The 18,799-nt window shown below is 36.5% G+C and overlaps 1 pseudogene; it reads right to left on the bottom strand.

Annotated features, from left to right (window-relative positions):
- Positions 1–210: 210 nt before the first annotated feature.
- LOC145294366 (U2 spliceosomal RNA) lies at positions 211–355 on the bottom strand (annotated as a pseudogene).
- Positions 356–18,799: the final 18,444 nt, after the last annotated feature.

The raw sequence follows: 18,799 nt of genomic DNA, 5'->3' as shown, positions 1-18,799 counted from the left end.
AATGACGAATTGCTTTGAGACTGACTGGTTGTAAAGTGGGTGATCATTTTACATTAAATTAATACAGAAAAGTGATCCCCCACTTTATATCACAAAGTTACAAACATAAGTACAGCATGCAGTAAGAACAGATGGTATTTATTTGCTCCCCCACCGAGCAAATTAGGCACAAGGCCGTTTTTAATGTGAGGTAAAAACTAGCTCCCCTAAAAGGGGTCACTCTGGTTACCAAAAATAATAATTGTCCCAGTATAGAAGGTTTCCCCTCCATTGACTGGTACAAATTATCTTAAGTGCAGCATCTGCCGGAACAGATACTACACTTTGATCTTGGCCAAAAGGCCAAGAAAAGGGTATTTATTTGATCCCTCACCAAGCAAATTAAGCACAAAGCCGATTTTAAATGTGAGGAGTGAAGGGGAAATGAGGACCAACTCCCCGGGGAGTAGGGGAGCTGGGTAGTGACAATTGGTATGAAGGGTTGCCCCTACATTGACTAAGGTCTTATATGTGGGGCTGCCCCCACATATGGTCTTTGCTTGCAGTATCTGCCGGAACAGATGGTATTTATTTGCTCCCCCACCGAGCAAATTAGGCACAAGGCCAATTTTTAATGTGAGGAGTGAAGGGAAGGAGACGGGAAAAAGGGGACCAGCTCCCGAGAGGTGGGAAATAGGAGCTGGTTAAAGGTCAGGTATGTGGGGTTGCCCCCACATCTGGTCTTTGCTTGCAGTATCTGCCGGAACAGATGGTATTTATTTGCTCCCCCACCGAGCAAATTAGGCACAAGGCCAATTTTTAATGTGAGGAGTGAAGGGAGGGGGAAGGGAAAAAGGGGACCAGCTCCCGAGAGGTGGGAAATGGGAGCTGGTTAATGGTCAGGCATGTGGGGTTGCCCCCACATCCGGTCTTTGCTAATCATAGCTAGTCATAGCCAGTCATAGCTTGCAGTATCTGTCGGAACAGATGGTATTTAATTCCTCCCCCACTGAGCAAATTAGGCACAAGGCCGTTTTTAATGTGAGGTAAAAACCAGCTCCCCTAAAAGTAGGCAAAAAGGGGCACTCTGGTTACCAAAAATAATAATTGTCCCAGTATAGAGGGTTTCCCCTCCATTGACTGGTACAAATTATTTTAAGTGCAGTATCTGTCGGAAAAGATGGTATTTATTTGCTCCCCCACTGAGCAAATTAGGCACAAGGCCGTTTTTAATGTGAGGTAAAAACCAGCTCCCCTAAAAGTAGGCAAAAAGGGGGCACTCTGGTTACCAAAAATAACAATTGTCCCAGTATAGAGGGTTTCCCCTCCATTGACTGGTACAAATTATCTTAAGTGCAGCATCTGTCGGAACAGATGGTATTTATTTGCTCCCCCACTGAGCAAATTAGGCACAAGGCCGTTTTTAATGTGAGGTAAAAACCAGCTCCCCTAAAAGTAGGCAAAAAGGGGGCACTCTGGTTACTAAAAATAATAATTGTCCCAGTATAGAGGGTTTCCCCTCCATTGACTGGTACACATTATCTTAAGTGCAGCATCTGTCGGAACAGATGGTATTTATTTGCTCCCCCACTGAGCAAATTAGGCACAAGGCCGTTTTTAATGTGAGGTAAAAACCAGCTCCCCTAAAAGTAGGCAAAAAGGGGACACTCTGGTTACCAAAAATAATAATTGTCCCAGTATAGAGGGTTTCCCCTCCATTGACTGGTACAAATTATCTTAAGTGCAGCATCTGTCGGAACAGATGGTGTTTATTTGCTCCCCCACTGAGCAAATTAGGCACAAGGCCGTTTTTAATGTGAGGTAAAAACCAGCTCCCCTAAAAGTAGGCAAAAAGGGGGCACTCTGGTTACCAAAAATAATAATTGTCCCAGTATAGAGGGTTTCCCCTCCATTGACTGGTACAAATTATCTTAAGTGCAGCATCTGTCGGAACAGATGGTGTTTATTTGCTCCCCCACTGAGCAAATTAGGCACAAGGCCGTTTTTAATGTGAGGTAAAAACCAGCTCCCCTAAAAGTAGGCAAAAAGGGGGCACTCTGGTTACCAAAAATAATAATTGTCCCAGTATAGAGGGTTTCCCCTCCATTGACTGGTACAAATTATCTTAAGTGCAGCATCTGTCGGAACAGATGGTGTTGATTTGCTCCCCCACTGAGCAAATTAGGCACAAGGCCGTTTTTAATGTGAGGTAAAAACCAGCTCCCCTAAAAGTAGGCAAAAAGGGGCACTCTGGTTACCAAAAATAACAATTGTCCCAGTATAGAGGGTTTCCCCTCCATTGACTGGTACAAATTATTTTAAGTGCAGTATCTGTCGGAACAGATGGTATTTATTTGCTCCCCCACTGAGCAAATTAGGCACAAGGCCGTTTTTAATGTGAGGTAAAAACCAGCTCCCCTAAAAGTAGGCAAAAAGGGGGCACTCTGGTTACCAAAAATAACAATTGTCCCAGTATAGAGGGTTTCCCCTCCATTGACTGGTACAAATTATCTTAAGTTCAGCATCTGTCGGAACAGATGGTATTTATTTGCTCCCCCACTGAGCAAATTAGGCACAAGGCCGTTTTTAATGTGAGGTAAAAACCAGCTCCCCTAAAAGTAGGCAAAAAGGGGGCACTCTGGTTACCAAAAATAATAATTGTCCCAGTATAGAGGGTTTCCCCTCCATTGACTGGTACACATTATCTTAAGTGCAGCATCTGTCGGAACAGATGGTATTTATTTGCTCCCCCACTGAGCAAATTAGGCACAAGGCCGTTTTTAATGTGAGGTAAAAACCAGCTCCCCTAAAAGTAGGCAAAAAGGGGGCACTCTGGTTACCAAAAATAATAATTGTCCCAGTATAGAGGGTTTCCCCTCCATTGACTGGTACAAATTATCTTAAGTGCAGCATCTGTCGGAACAGATGGTGTTTATTTGCTCCCCCACTGAGCAAATTAGGCACAAGGCCGTTTTTAATGTGAGGTAAAAACCAGCTCCCCTAAAAGTAGGCAAAAAGGGGGCACTCTGGTTACTAAAAATAATAATTGTCCCAGTATAGAGGGTTTCCCCTCCATTGACTGGTACAAATTATCTTAAGTGCAGCATCTGTCGCAACAGATGGTATTTGTTTGCTCCCCCACTGAGCAAATTAGGCACAAGGCCGTTTTTAATGTGAGGTAAAAACCAGCTCCCCTAAAAGTAGGCAAAAAGGGGACACTCTGGTTACCAAAAATAATAATTGTCCCAGTATAGAGGGTTTCCCCTCCATTGACTGGTACAAATTATCTTAAGTGCAGCATCTGTCGGAACAGATGGTGTTTATTTGCTCCCCCACTGAGCAAATTAGGCACAAGGCCGTTTTTAATGTGAGGTAAAAACCAGCTCCCCTAAAAGTAGGCAAAAAGGGGGCACTCTGGTTACCAAAAATAATAATTGTCCCAGTATAGAGGGTTTCCCCTCCATTGACTGGTACAAATTATCTTAAGTGCAGCATCTGTCGGAACAGATGGTGTTTATTTGCTCCCCCACTGAGCAAATTAGGCACAAGGCCGTTTTTAATGTGAGGTAAAAACCAGCTCCCCTAAAAGTAGGCAAAAAGGGGGCACTCTGGTTACCAAAAATAATAATTGTCCCAGTATAGAGGGTTTCCCTCCATTGACTGGTACAAATTATCTTAAGTGCAGCATCTGTCGGAACAGATGGTGTTGATTTGCTCCCCCACTGAGCAAATTAGGCACAAGGCCGTTTTTAATGTGAGGTAAAAACCAGCTCCCCTAAAAGTAGGCAAAAAGGGGGCACTCTGGTTACCAAAAATAATAATTGTCCCAGTATAGAGGGTTTCCCCTCCATTGACTGGTACAAATTATCTTAAGTGCAGTATCTGCCGGAACAGATGGTATTTATTTGCTCCCCCACTGAGCAAATTAGGCACAAAGCCGATTTTTAATGTGAGGAGTGAAGGGAGGGGGAAGGGAAAAAGGGGACCAGCTCCCGAGAGGTGGGAAATGGGAGCTGGTTAATGGTCAGGCATGTGGGGTTGCCCCCACATCTCGTCTTTGCTAGTCATAGCTTGCAGCATCTGCCGGAAAAGATGGTGTTTATTTGCTCCCCCACCGAGCAAATTAGGCACAAGGCCGATTTTTAAAGTGAGGAGTGAAGGGGAAATGGGGACCAACTCCCCGGGGAGTAGGGGAGCTGGATAGTGACAATTGGTATGAAGGGTTGCCCCTACATTGACCAAGGTCTTATATGTGGGGTCGCCCCCACATATGGTCTTTGCTTGCAGTATCTGCCGGAACAGATGGTATTTATTTGCTCCCCCACTGAGCAAATTAGGCACAAGGCCGTTTTTAATGTGAGGTAAAAACCAGCTCCCCTAAAAGTAGGCAAAAAGGGGGCACTCTGGTTACCAAAAATAATAATTGTCCCAGTATAGAGGGTTTCCCCTCCATTGACTGGTACAAATTATCTTAAGTGCAGCATCTGCCGGAACAGATGGTGTTTATTTGCTCCCCCACTGAGCAAATTAGGCACAAGGCCGTTTTTAATGTGAGGTAAAAACCAGCTCCCCTAAAAGGGGTCACTCTGGTTACCAAAAAATAATAATTGTCCCAGTATAGAGGGTTTCCCCTCCATTGACTGGTACAAATTATCTTAAGTGCAGCATCTGCCGGAACAGATACTACACTTTGATCTTGGCCAAAAATGCCAAGAAAAAGCTGTATTTATTTGCTCCCCCCCACCGTGGAAGGCTGATTTTTAATGTGAGGAGTGAAGGGGAAATGAGGACCAGCACCCCGGGGAGTAGGGGAGCTGGATAGTGACAATTGATATGAAGGGTTGCCCCTACATAGACCAAGGTCTTATATGTGGGGTTCCCCCCCCACATATGGTCTTTGCTTGCAGTATCTGCCAGAACAGATACTACACTTTAAGATATTAAATTTTTATTCACAGGAAAAAATACTATAGGGAAAATGAACAAGGGCAACTCAAAAAGAAGGGGAGATGGTGAGGTTGGTTGATCCATCTCATCTCTATTTGAAATTTTAAATGATTTTTCTCTCGGCCAGCATCTTTAATCATGGTTACCCTTTTAAATTTGTATTTAGTTGTGTGTGGTGGAATGGGGGGTCTTCCTACTTAAACCCAATTTAATTTTTTTCCCCTTCTTCTTCCTCCTTTTTCTTCTTTTTTTCTTTATAATATAAAAAAATACAAAAAAAGATAACAATATTAATAAAATTTCATTTGTGTTAATAAAAAATCAGATACTACACTTTGATCTTGGCCAAAAGGCAAAGAAAAAGCTTAAAAAGCTAAGAACAGCATTTATTAACAACAGACTTTTGATCTTAACCAAAAAGGCCTAGCACAAAAGTGTTACGGACAGACCGACAACCGACCGACCGACCGACCGACCGACCGACCGACTCACTGTAAGACATTCACAGCAAGAACTTGTTTTATTACTACATTTCATTCTTCGTCCATGTTTATCTTTCTCGATAAAATTATGTATATATATATATATATATATATATATATATATATATATATATATATGTATATGTATATGTATATGCATATATATATATATATATATATATATATATATATATATATTGGACATAGTTAATATTTTTATTCATTATTATAGTTACCTCGAAAGATGCATATATGAAGATTACTGTTTTTAAAAATAATAAATAAATATATTAAAACATCCAAATAAATAATAGGCTATTTTCAAAGTAGAAGCTTCAAGGAAAAGCCGGTATTTAACCGTATTTAGCGTTAAAAAAATCAACAAGAAATATAAGTTTATAAACGATAAAAATAAACGGTCAAATTGTCTAGTAGTTCATGGCGTAACGGTTAACGCGCCGGACTATGATATGCATGGTTCGGAGTCCGATTCCTAGACGCAGTCAAGCTGTGCATGTACGGAGATTACTGTTTTAAAAATAAAAAAAAATGAATTAAAATATTATATACATTCAAATAAAATATGGGCGATTTTCTAAATAAAACGAGCTTCGAGGCGAAGCCGATATTTAACCGTATTTATCGTTAAAAAAAGAACAACAACAAAAGTCTACAATATAAATCTATGTGTGTGTGTCTGGTCACGGATAGGCTCCTATATGGTTGACTATTTTAAAAAACTGATTATATATAATGACAGAAGATGTATCGAGACACAGGAATGGGTATGTTTGATCTGGCAGAATGGTGGTACATTAAAATTGTGGGGCCTGCGTTCGCGCCTGGTCCACAAAGTATGGAAAAAAAAACGTTTACAAGTGTTTTTGATATAGATGTACATAATAATACTTTGATAAGTATGTTTTAACTTAAATAGGGATGGTATAATAGAATTGTGGGGTCTGCATTCGCGCCTGGTCTCCATAGAATGGAAATAGGCAAAAACTTTGATAAAGACTTTTCATATCTATCTGCGTAAGTATACTTTGATAATTATGTTTCAGTTTGAGGAAATATGGTATAATAAAATTATGGGGTGTTGGTTCGCGCCTGACCTCCATAGAATGGAAATATGTCACAAAGTTTAACAAGTTTTTTTTTTAATATAGATCCACAGAATTTTGTGATAAGTGTTTCAGTGTGAACAGGTATGGTATAATAAATTATGGGGTTTATCTATTTTATTTTTACTTTTATCATATTTTGCTTTGGTTTTGATACCCTCAAATTCGAAGCTATCTCTTTGCAAGCCTTCCTTTTCATAACATATCATACTTTCATAAATCAGAGTCCATTTTCTGTAGGCTGTTTTTGAACCCAGTCAACAACGGGTACTTTTTCTAGTATATATATATATATATATATATATATATATATATATATATATATATATATATATATATATATATATATAAAACACGGTGGACCATCCGGGCATCTATGCTTGATTATTGTCTTCGGTGAGCGGGCTAGAAAAGAGGGATGACAAGTAAATATACATACCAGATAGTTTTCTTTCTTCTTTCATCCGTGACTCAAATTTGAATTTTAAAATAAAATACGTCTGGAATACGTTTGAAGCCAAATTACAACGGGAAATTCTCAATATATATGTGTGGCTCATATACTAAGGAATGGCGGTGGAAAGTTGCATGTTTTGGTTTCAATTCTATCTGATGGCACCAAAGTCATATATATATATATATATATATATATATATATATATATATATATATATATATATATATTGATCTTATTGCTATATAATAGATTAAATAGAAGCATCGAAAGAAAAGTGCATATATAATAATAAATACCTACACGAATTAAAATATATTTAAGCGTATCTTACAATCGGCCAACGCTGGGAGGCATGCTAATATATATATATATATATATATATATATATATATATATATATATATATATATATATATATATATATAAGGTTAGTGGGAGAGAATCCTCGAAGAGTGCTCTATTATTATGGAAATTTCAAAGATAAGTGCGTAATATTTATTTATATGTGTTAAAAATGATGCGAAAAATATCAGTACCGTCGGTTTCAAATCTCAACGAAAACGAGGACCAATATCTGGTCGTCTCTGTCGAACTCTTATCAGTGTCTGTTTTTCCGGGGGCAGATATATAAACAGAGGCTGAAGGGAGCCTGATATAGGTGACCAGATATTAGTTCTCTTTGTTTGAATTTGAAACCGACGGTATTGTTGTTTTTTTGTTCTTCTGTAACACACACGGACATTTACATTCACTTGTTATGAAATAATTATTTTATATTTAAGTCTAGCGTAATAGAAGTGTGCCCATATTTGGGAGCGAGTATTATTATATGAAATAATTTAATCATATTTAAAATGGCTGCTACAGAAGATTTATCGGAGTATTATGTATGTATGTATGTATGTATGTATCTATCTATCTATCTATCTATCTATCTATCTACACACACGTACACACACACATAGGCGTGTGTTTGTGTACGCGTGAATTTCTGGAAATTATATATATATATATATATATATATATATATATATATATATATATATATATATATATATATATAGCACTTTGTCTATTCCTTCCTCATAGACGCTGAAACCCTGGCGCGAGATTTTTCAAATATCACTCAAATGTTCTATATGTGTCCGAGTTTTCGTAGGTAGATTTTTTTTATCGGAATGCTTCCAAAAAGTACAGAAATTCAGCAAACGAAATAATCCTTTTAAGTAAGAAACAGTCCGATTTTAACCAAAGTTAACACTCTTATACATCCTAACATTACAAGTGAATTTGAGAATCTATATCACCACGCAAATAGAATGGCATTTATCAAATAATTTTATAAAATCAACAGTAGGTTATCCACAGTGTGTCTGTTACGCTTAAGTTTGTAATAGCATTTCGCGAGTAGAAAAGGTAGATTGAATGGACGTATGTCATGACAGTCCATGTATGGTTAAATCCATTTTTTGTTGTTATTGCACAAAACCATCGCTAAAATAATATCTGTCGTTGTCAATCGTGTGCGACCGATGGGATTACGCTGGGGTTGGTTCTCGTGTTATGTGTGCATGAAACGGCAAACACATCTGCCAGTTATTCTGTTTTGAAAAAAGAAATGTTTTTTTGTTTCGCAAAGTCTTAGAGATGTTTGGCACACAAATGTCAGTGGGAAATCCGAAGACATCAAATAGTTTTATCTTAACAAAAAGACACAATAACGTGAATGTGTGCGCGCGAACACACACACACACACACACACACACACACACACACACACACACACACACACACACACACACACACACACACACACACACACACACACACACATACTCTCTTTCTCTTTGTCATTTTTCTTTTACACACAGCCACACACACATGACCAGCTATAGTATAAATTTCACCTGTCTGTTTAAATGTATGTATGTATGTATGTATGTATGTATGTATGTATGTCTGCCTAAAACTTTCGACAGTGGCGAGGGATTTTCACGAGATCAGTATGATTTTGAGGCTTGGCGTCTCGGAACAAATATCGAAAAATTGGCTTAAAATATTAATTCCTTTACCCTTAATTGGATATTTTCTACAAGGAGGAGTCGTTTTTTTTTTTTTTGCTACGCATTTTTGCAAGTCATCGTATCGGTTGGGTTGATTTTATCTAATTTTAGTGTCCCGCACTTACGGTCGCGTCATGGAGTAGCGGTAAGACGTTAGATTTTCTTTCACTTTCTTTTCCGCCTTCGCGTCACGGGTTCGAGCGTGCCTGCCTGCCTACTACTACTTTTTTATTTTGCTCAACATACACCTCCAGACACCTGGGCTACGCCAGGCTCCCAGGCTAGTATATGAATAAAGGCTACAGAACACACACACGCACGCACACACATACACACATATCTTCTTTAGTTTTCTGTTTTTCTGTACACAGCAACATACACATGCACGTATGAATAAAGTCTAAAGAGAACACGCACATACTGCAAACGCACTCTTTTTCTCTTTTTATGAACGAAATAAAAGGAGGTGCTGAGAAGCGTCATGAAGTCCTGAGTGGACAAGACTGCCGCCAAACCCCTTTACGTCTTACAGTTTTACTCCGCGTCTTTACACAAAATCAAGACAACAAGGCATTCCTCATTTAAATATAAACCCTCTTTACTATTTCTACTGGGTTCTTATCGCAAGCAAGAAGGCTCACACCATGATCAACTCTCATCCGATTTACATTGTGAAACATTGACCGCAATAGACGAGGTTATAATCGCCAAAGTGTGTAGCGCATTGCTTTGAGATGGTCGTTCCCGGCAGGAGAGGTAACACTAAAAAATAATTTAATATAAAAATCTAATTGTTACTAATAAACTGCCGGGTCTCTGCATGTACAACTTTATTCCTTACTGTCTATTTCCTTTTTGTTTTTGCTAAGTGTCGGATTTTGCTGCAACTATCTGTATAATTATAGATATTTAAATCAAATATAAAAAAATAAAACGCATAACAGACATGTGTTAAGTTTTATCATTCTTTAAATATGTTCTCTGTACTTTAAATATACCGAGTTCTCCAGTCGGAAACATGGCGTTTGATATATATATATATATATATATATATATATATATATATATATATATATATATATATATATATATATATATATATAGTAAGTTATAAAATATGTATGGCGATTAAGCTACACTGAATACTCCGCGTTTTATCCACTCTAGGACTCTTCAGGCTTATGCGCGAATTTTTTGGTTGTCTGTCGTTTTTATATACGCACCTTCTATTGTGATTTTAGTTAGCCAATTAGCTTTCTAGTATCCACCGCGCCCTTCCTATTAGCCAATGAACATGCACTTATCGGACAAATGCCCATTTGACCTCTGGTTGACATGTTCCTTTGTGTGTGCTCTATTTAGCCTGGATATCTAGTTTCTTGACCTGTTTTAAATCTAGGTTAGGGTTTTTTATGCTAGTTTATATATATATACATCTGTACAGATATATATATATATATATATATATATGTGTGTGTGTGTGTGTGTGTGTGTGTGTGTGTGTGTGTGTGTGTGATAGTTTATGTATATTCATGTTTATTTAATTTATTTATTTGTTTATTTTCTATTGTTTTTGTTAGTTTTAAAATTATTTTGTATCGCTATCCTAGAGTAAATTTTATCCTGTGAACACAGTTGTTCGCTATTTCTCTTCTACAATTTAATAGATGTTGGAGTTCTTTAAAGTACAGGATAGCAAATTTTTCATGAAGGCATAATCTACATGGGTCGTCTAGGTCTCTACATGTGGTAGCTTGTCTTATTATTTTCCATTCGACTGCAGGCGAATGTCCGCTTTCCTTGAGTTCCCAGTATTTATTTGCTAGCGTTGTTTTCATATGGCTCTTTTTTATATACGCACCTTCTATTGAGATTTTATTTAGTCAATCAAATATTCAGTGTAGCTTAATCGCCATATATATTTTATAACTTACTAACTAGCTCTACCTACGTATTGAGAACTTTTGAAGTAAATACTTAAAGTTTACGCATAAATTTATACTTTCGTATATTAATTTATGAAAGTAAATGAAGTAGTTATATATATATATATATATATATATAAATATATATATATATATATATATATATATATATTTGAAATTGGTATATAAGGCAGCATTTTTTCATTCAAGCAGATATTATTAAATGCAACGGAGATACGTTGCTGTATGATTTTTTTTTAATATATGGATTTTAGGTATACTCTTTTTTATATCAAAATCAAAAATATTAATAAAAGTTCAATAGTTGTTGCTTCCAGGAACCATTTTTAGGTGTTGAGGTAAAAGTGCGAGTGTGAAGGAGCGAAAATGAGAATTAAAAGTGAAAACTAAAATATGCAGTAAACGGTGATAAGTTAAAATATATAGAGTCGATGAAAAGTCGATTAAAAATTCGAGTATTAAAATCAGCAAGTTAGTTAACATATATATATATATATATATATATATATATATATATATATATATATATATATATGTATATATATTAGAACTCCGGGATACGGCATTAAGAATTAGTAACACAATACACTACAGTATATAATACACATGTATATAATAAAAATTCATTATTAATAACACCGTAAGGCGGGGGCAGATACCGTAACCAAGGGCCGGAAAATATATCGTATTCCACAGCATAACATTAAAAAAACATATTTAAAATAAACTTTTTCTTAAGGATATATTTTAAACTCCTTCCACTTTAGGTTACCAAATGCTACAACCTAAGAGGTTATGGAGAAAGAGCTACATTCCAAATATTTAATATTTAATTCAGAAATTTACATTTTTATAAAATGAGATATTTTACACTTGATCCAAATTATAAATTGTATGAAATTGTACGAAAAGTGTATGAAAACATTAAACAACCAAATTTAATAATTAATTCTTCTTCCACTAGTTTTGATGACATGATAAAATTATTTGGAGCATGCTAGAAATAAGCGTTTCCATTAAGGTGCGGGGGATGTTGCTCCAGTTTCTGAAGATGGCTTCACGAAATTTATTTTTTGTTGAATATTGTTTTCCATTTCGATAAACATCTCTTGTCATCCATCCCCAAACATTTTCAAGGGGGTTCAAGTTCGGTGAGCATGTAGGATGTCCCAAGAGATGGACTCCATTTTCTTGCAGAAAAGTAAAGGTCTTTTGTACAGCGTGGATTACAGCATTATTATTGTATAGAAATAACCATCTATCCCCATGCAAACGATGGTCCTCCGCCATCAGCGATGCATTTTGTAGCATACTAACATAACCAGCCTTTGTTTGACGGCCCTGCACATTCTGGAGCTCCATAGTCCCTCTGTAAAAAAAGGCACCCCATAACATTAGGAACCCTTCACCACTATGTGTGCAGAAAATTTCAGGAGGCATTCTTTCGTTATACCAATTGAATGTTTTCTCATCAGAAAACTGGACTTTCTTCCACTTCTCAACGTCCCATGTTTGGTATTCACTGCCAAACCTTAAGCGGTCACTTTGTGACGTGGAAGCAGACGAGGAATTTGTTTGCGCTTTTTATTTGCCATACCTTTTTGTCTTAAATTTTTTTTATTACATTTTCACACAAACAAGGCACGTTGCCACTTTGATGTAGGGGCTACTATCAGGGGCCTAAGTTGCAGGGGTACTATGGAGGGAGTTTAGCAGCAATATGTTTGTTCACATTACACTTGAACTTCTGCATATCAGTACAGTTGGAGAAGCAGGACACCGGAAGAGAATTCCAAAGGCTAGTAGTTCTGGGAAAGAAGCTATTAGCGTAAAAGGATTTTTTACATAATGGGATCTCAACTGTATAGGGGTGGGACTTCGCTGCTTGTCGGGGGTATTTTCCTCGAGGAGGTACAAGGGCTTGTAATTCGTCAGAGAATCCACCATTAAAATACTTGTAAAACAGGCAGAGGGATGCAACATCTCGTCGGTGGGACAGGGTCTGAAGTTTAGATGACAGTTTGGGACCTATTAGGTTGGTGACTCACTTTTGGACCCTGTCTAGGAGCGAGAGAATAGTAGCAGATGCACCAGCCCAAATATGACAGCAGTACTCCCTACACGGGCAAATGGTGGCTTTGTAGAGGTACAGGATACTTTTAGGCGTAAGTAAATTTCTAGCACGATAGAAAGAGTCCACAGTGTCGTCTGAGAGTGACTGGACTGTAATCAGCAACTGTGACTGCCTTAATTGGACTAGAAGAAAGTCCCCTGTCTTTCAAAATAACCCGTCTTATTCTCCTACTTAATGCAGAAGAATTTTTTTGGGCATACCAGTGGATTTTGCTTTTGCATAATTCTCACTATTGTTGCAAGTCAATTTTTTTACTGCGATTTACCTTACCTGCGATCGTCCACTGTGACAAACCTTCCTTATGGAAATCTAGAATTCAAACACGCTCAACTTCGTTAAGTTTGCTTGGTGACACCTTTACGCAGTGATTGCTAATCTGTAACTGAACTAAGACAACAATTTATACCGCCTGGTCTTATAATTTTGATCAAATGTAAAATGTCATGTTTTATGAAAATGTAATTTTCTGTGCTGTTTGGAATGTATCTTTTTCTCATAACGTTTAAGGTTGTAATATTGATAACCTTAAGTGTGTGTGTGGGTTTTTTTAAAATCTATCCTTCAAAATGTTCTTTTTTAATCAATAATGTATATCTAGTTGTAGCGTTCGTGTGTATGTGTATGTATGCGTGTACAACTCTCCTACAGCCTACGTCACTAGACAAATCACGACCAAATCTGGTATTATCATGGTCCTCCATCTAGAGATGGTGCCCAGTATTTTTCAAATATAAGATCAAAGATCAAGGTCATAGCGTATTATATATATATATATATATATATATATATATATATATATATACATATATATATATATATATATATATATATATATATATATATATATATATATATATACTTTGCTACAGCACACACCATCGGACCGATCATGACCAAACCTGACATGATGCTGGTCCCCATTTTACCAGATTAAGACTAAAGGTCAAGGTCATAGCCCTTTTTTTAAAATGACATTTTCACCCCAAACAAGGCACATTGCCACTTTGTTGTAGGGGGCTACTATAAGAGACATAAGCATCAGGGGAAACTGTGCAGGAAGTTGGGCAGCAAGATGTCGGTTCACGTTGCACTTGAACTTCTGCATGTCAGTACAGTCGGGGAAGCAGGGACCCGGAAGGGAATTCCAAAGTCTAGCTGTTCTTGGGAAGAAACTACTGGAGTAAAAGGCTCTCTTGCGTCTAGGGATCTCTACTGTGAAGGGTGGGATTTAGCTACTTGTCGGGTTTTGGGGGGTATTTACGTCGAGGGGGCACAAGTGCTTGCAGTACGTCAGAGCATTCACCGTAAAAGTACTTGCAGAACAGGCAGAGGGATGCAACATTCGTCGATGTGAAGAGGCTGAAACTTAGCTGACAGTTCAGGACCTATCAGATTGGCGACTCTCTTTTGAACCTTGTCTAGGAGCGAGAGACTAGTGGCAGATACACCAGCCCAAATATGACAACAATACTCCATACATGGGCGAATGGTTGCCTTATAGAGGTATAGGATACTTTCGGGCGTTAATAGCTTTCTAGCACGGTAAAGAGAATCCATCTTCGCAGCGGTCCTAGCAATGTAATTGTTCCAACTCATGTTTCCTGTAAACGTTAGGCCGAGGAGTTTGAAAGATGTACTTTCAGATAAAGAGTCATTGGCCATTGCTATTGGCGGTAAGGAAGGTTTCTTGTAATTATTGAAGGAAACAAGTTTAGTCTTGGCAGCATTGAAGGTGTCCATTCATTTTTGTCCCCATTCCACTACGGATCGGTCTTCCCCTAGTGTTTCTGCCATTTCTTTAGATATGTGTTCATTTGTTTTCCTGTCATGTCTGTTATAGAGCGTGGTGTCGTCAGCATACATACCCATCTCACAGACAATTTTGTCAGGGAGGTCATTTATGAATATTAGGAATAACAGAGGTCCAAGGATAGACCCCTGAGGCACTCTCGCATTTATATCATATTGTTTGGATGTACGACCTTCAAGGACAACCTGGATTTTTCTCTTATCTAAGAAGGATCTAATTATGTTATGTATTCTTCCAGTGATGCCGTATTATCTGATTTTCTTGAGAAGATCCTCATGCCATACCCTGTCAAAAGCCTTAGATATATCTAGAGCTGGGTCAGTTCTTTCGCCAGAATTCTTGAAAACTGGCGCTACAGAAGCAGTTTTCCATCAGACAGGAAAGCAAGATTCATTAAGGCATTTATTGTAAAGTTTGAAGAGAATTGGAGCTACTTCGGCGGCGCACCTTTTTTAATAGCACAGCCGGGATGAGATCAGGTCCATATGCTTTTGCAGTGTCAAAGCTTTCTTATGATAGCCTATGTATATATACTCTCCTACAGCACACAATACGGCCTAAGGATGGTGCGTACCATTTTTCAAGGTCAATGGAAAAGGTTAAGGTCGGAACTTTTCTGGTATATATGTAAATGAAATTATATAAACACCAGAAAACCCGGCGCTAAGTAATCCAAGTATCGCCGATGTTGGTCGTCTCTTCGTAAAAACGTAGAGTAATCCGTATTGGCTGTTCTGATGTTTAAATGATTTCAGTTAAAATAGCTCTACATATGCATTGAGCACTTTTGAAAAAATATTGGTTTTGTAGTTTAATACATTTAAACTTGTTTAATTAATATATATATTCAAGTGTAATCAACTTTTTCTTCACCATATTCCCTCTGCTTCACTTTTTGTTATCAAGTAAGATCTTTGACTTACTTGTTGTTTCATCAAATACTTTTCTATGCAAAATCTGATCTCGCATTTTGCTAATTCCTACCCTCTGATGAGACGGAAAGTATTTCTTCGAAACTCAGCGGATTAAGGACTATCCACTTATCTAGTGTTTCCTTTTCAGATTAAATATGTCTTTAACTCTTTTTCAAAGTGTTTTTTTTAACATGTTTTATTAACTGTTTGCTCGTATATATATATATATATATATATATATATATATGTGTGTGTGTGTGTGCGTGTGTGTGGGTGTGTGTGTTTGTGGTGCGTGTATGTAATATAGCATTCTATAAGTCCCTTAAGTAATAATAATAATAACTTAAGTAATAGCAATAATAACTTTTAAGAAAACTTTGACTCTTTCTACGGGGATGCATTGATTTCGACGCTTTTCTGTCAATCCAATATCTTTTGGGTATAAATATTTGTCTTTGGCCTGAAAATACGCCTTAGTTTCTAATATCACTTTTTTTATTGACTCGAAAACTCATTCTCTGGAGTATATTTTAGCGATCTGCAAACAACCAATACTCGCTACGAGGCAGATATGGAGAATATATAGATATTGATATAGATATGGAGCGTGGAAGTAATTTGTAGTACAATTGATGTCGTTTTTCTATCGCCGCAATCGACATGTGACATATAGCATTCTCTTGTTGAGTAAGCACTATTTGACTCTATGTCTGTTTTTTTTTGTTTTTAAGTTTATTCCCTTAAACACACAACTAGCGTTATATAATATTCGCTATTGATGATTTGCGTTTTCTAGAATGATCAATAAAAGGAATACAATCCAAAATATGGAGACAAAAAAATCGTCTGCTTATCTTTGCGTCTTTTCATAATCGTATTACGAATTTGGAATTCTAACGGTCTCGTTTCGTTTGGTAAAGTTTTAAAATAAAATAATACATCTTGTTTTTTTCATAAACAAACTATTTTCAAACATGGTACTCGTATTTTATTTCTTAAAATCAACCGTCCCCATGAATCTTGAAATAAAGACAAAACGTTAAAAAAACAATATAAACAATTTCAATTTTTACCTTTAAACTTCAGTAACGTCGGAATATTACTTTCACAATTTTCATCTTTCCATCAATTCATACATATGAATAACATGCAGATATTGTATACGTACATATTAGAAATGGGACGATTCCAATATTTTTCCCGATTCCGATACAATTACCGATTCTGTTCTAAATTTCCGATTACGATACAATTACCGATTCCGGTTCTTTAAAATTCTAAATATAGAGTTGTTTTTTTTTTTTGGGGGGGGGGTTACCACAAAAAAACAGAAAATACGTACATATAATTTCCTCACTGTAAAAATATACTTGTGGAGATGGCAGATGATCTATAGATTGTGGTTTATCTGGCAATTTAAAATCAATAAATATTTATCATTTTTTTTATTATTACGAACCATAGAAAAATAAAGTTTTAACCAAAAAAATAAACAACTATAGACAATGAAAAGAATCCTTTTTAGCATCGGAAAATATACACAAATTTTTCCGATTCCGATACCCCAAAAAGTTCCGATTTTTTCAATTCCTGATTTCGATTCCGATTAATCGCCCAATAGGCAGTAGTTTTACATTCAAGCAGACATTATTAAATACAACGGACATACTTTGCTTTATGATTCTTTTTTATTTTTCGTTTTTCCGTTTAATATTTTTTTATATCAAAATCGAAAATATTGATGAAAGTTCCATAGTTATCACGAGCGCTTTCGATTCGACTGCAAATCATCTTCAGGTATTGGATATATTAAAATGAGTAGGAACAAAAATAGAAAGGAGAAAAGTGAAAAGTAAATACCCAATAAATTGTGTTAAGTGTTTAGAGATTATGTTGAAAAAAGATGGCGTTAGTAAATCAAATCGGCGAGGAATCAGTGCAGTCAAGATCTCAAGTGTTGAGTAATTCTTAGTAACAAAGATTGTGGCGAAGGATCAATGCAGTCACGACTTTAAGTGTTGAGTAATTCTTAGTAACAAAGATTGTGGCGAAGGATCAATGCAGTCACGACTTTAAGTGTTGAGTAATTCTTAGTTACAAAGATGGCGCGAAGAATCAATGCAGTCACGATTCAGTCGTTTCAAGACAGAGGTTGACAGCGAACTGAATTGAATCCAAAATTCGATATTTTTTATTATAAAGTTTGAAACTTCTCATTGGTTGATTGTCCTGACCGTAAGTTATAAGCAAGATCGTCGGAATCATTGAGGTCATGCCCTCACTGGCAATCAAAAACATTTTAACACATTATATCGAGTGATGAGAGGTTAAAAGTACATAAAAAGTCGATTGAAAGTCGTTTAAAAACTAAGTCGATTAAAAATCTGACTATTCAAATTAACGAGTCCATTCAAAAAGCCCGTCGTTTACGTGCTACGCCAGACATTTTCACACGTTGCTGATCTTCTCGAAAGCAATGTTATTTATAGTAGGCTGGTATGTTCTAATGTGGGATGCTTTGAGAATATTTAACGTTTAACAATTGTTTTTGTGTTGTACAATTTTTGTATTATCAACAAAAGTTTGTCAAAGATTGAACGGGGGCACCTATTATGCTTTTACTAAATGTTGGCATATGGGGAAGTACTTTTGTTGTATTTAATAATGTATGCTTGATATATATATATATATATATATATATATATATATATATATATATATATATATATATATAATGCCGGCGAAAGAAAGTCTGCATTTGTAATTTTTTCAAAAACTACAAATTTAATCTAAATTTAATGCTATGGTTTAAACAACCTATACCTCATTTGATTCGCCTTTTATTTCTCTATAATTTTACCTGTTCATATTGGGCTTTTAATTAAAATATTCTAGTGTTCAAGCCAATTTAAAAAAAATAACTTAAAATTAAGGAGGCTAACA

This window comes from Euprymna scolopes, chromosome 15 (assembly GCF_053919585.1).
Source record: "Euprymna scolopes isolate OS-2025 chromosome 15, ASM5391958v1, whole genome shotgun sequence".
Lineage (NCBI taxonomy): Eukaryota > Metazoa > Mollusca > Cephalopoda > Sepiida > Sepiolidae > Euprymna > Euprymna scolopes.
The sequence above is the reverse complement of the archived record's forward strand: the minus strand, read 5'-3'. Positions and strand labels throughout refer to the sequence as shown.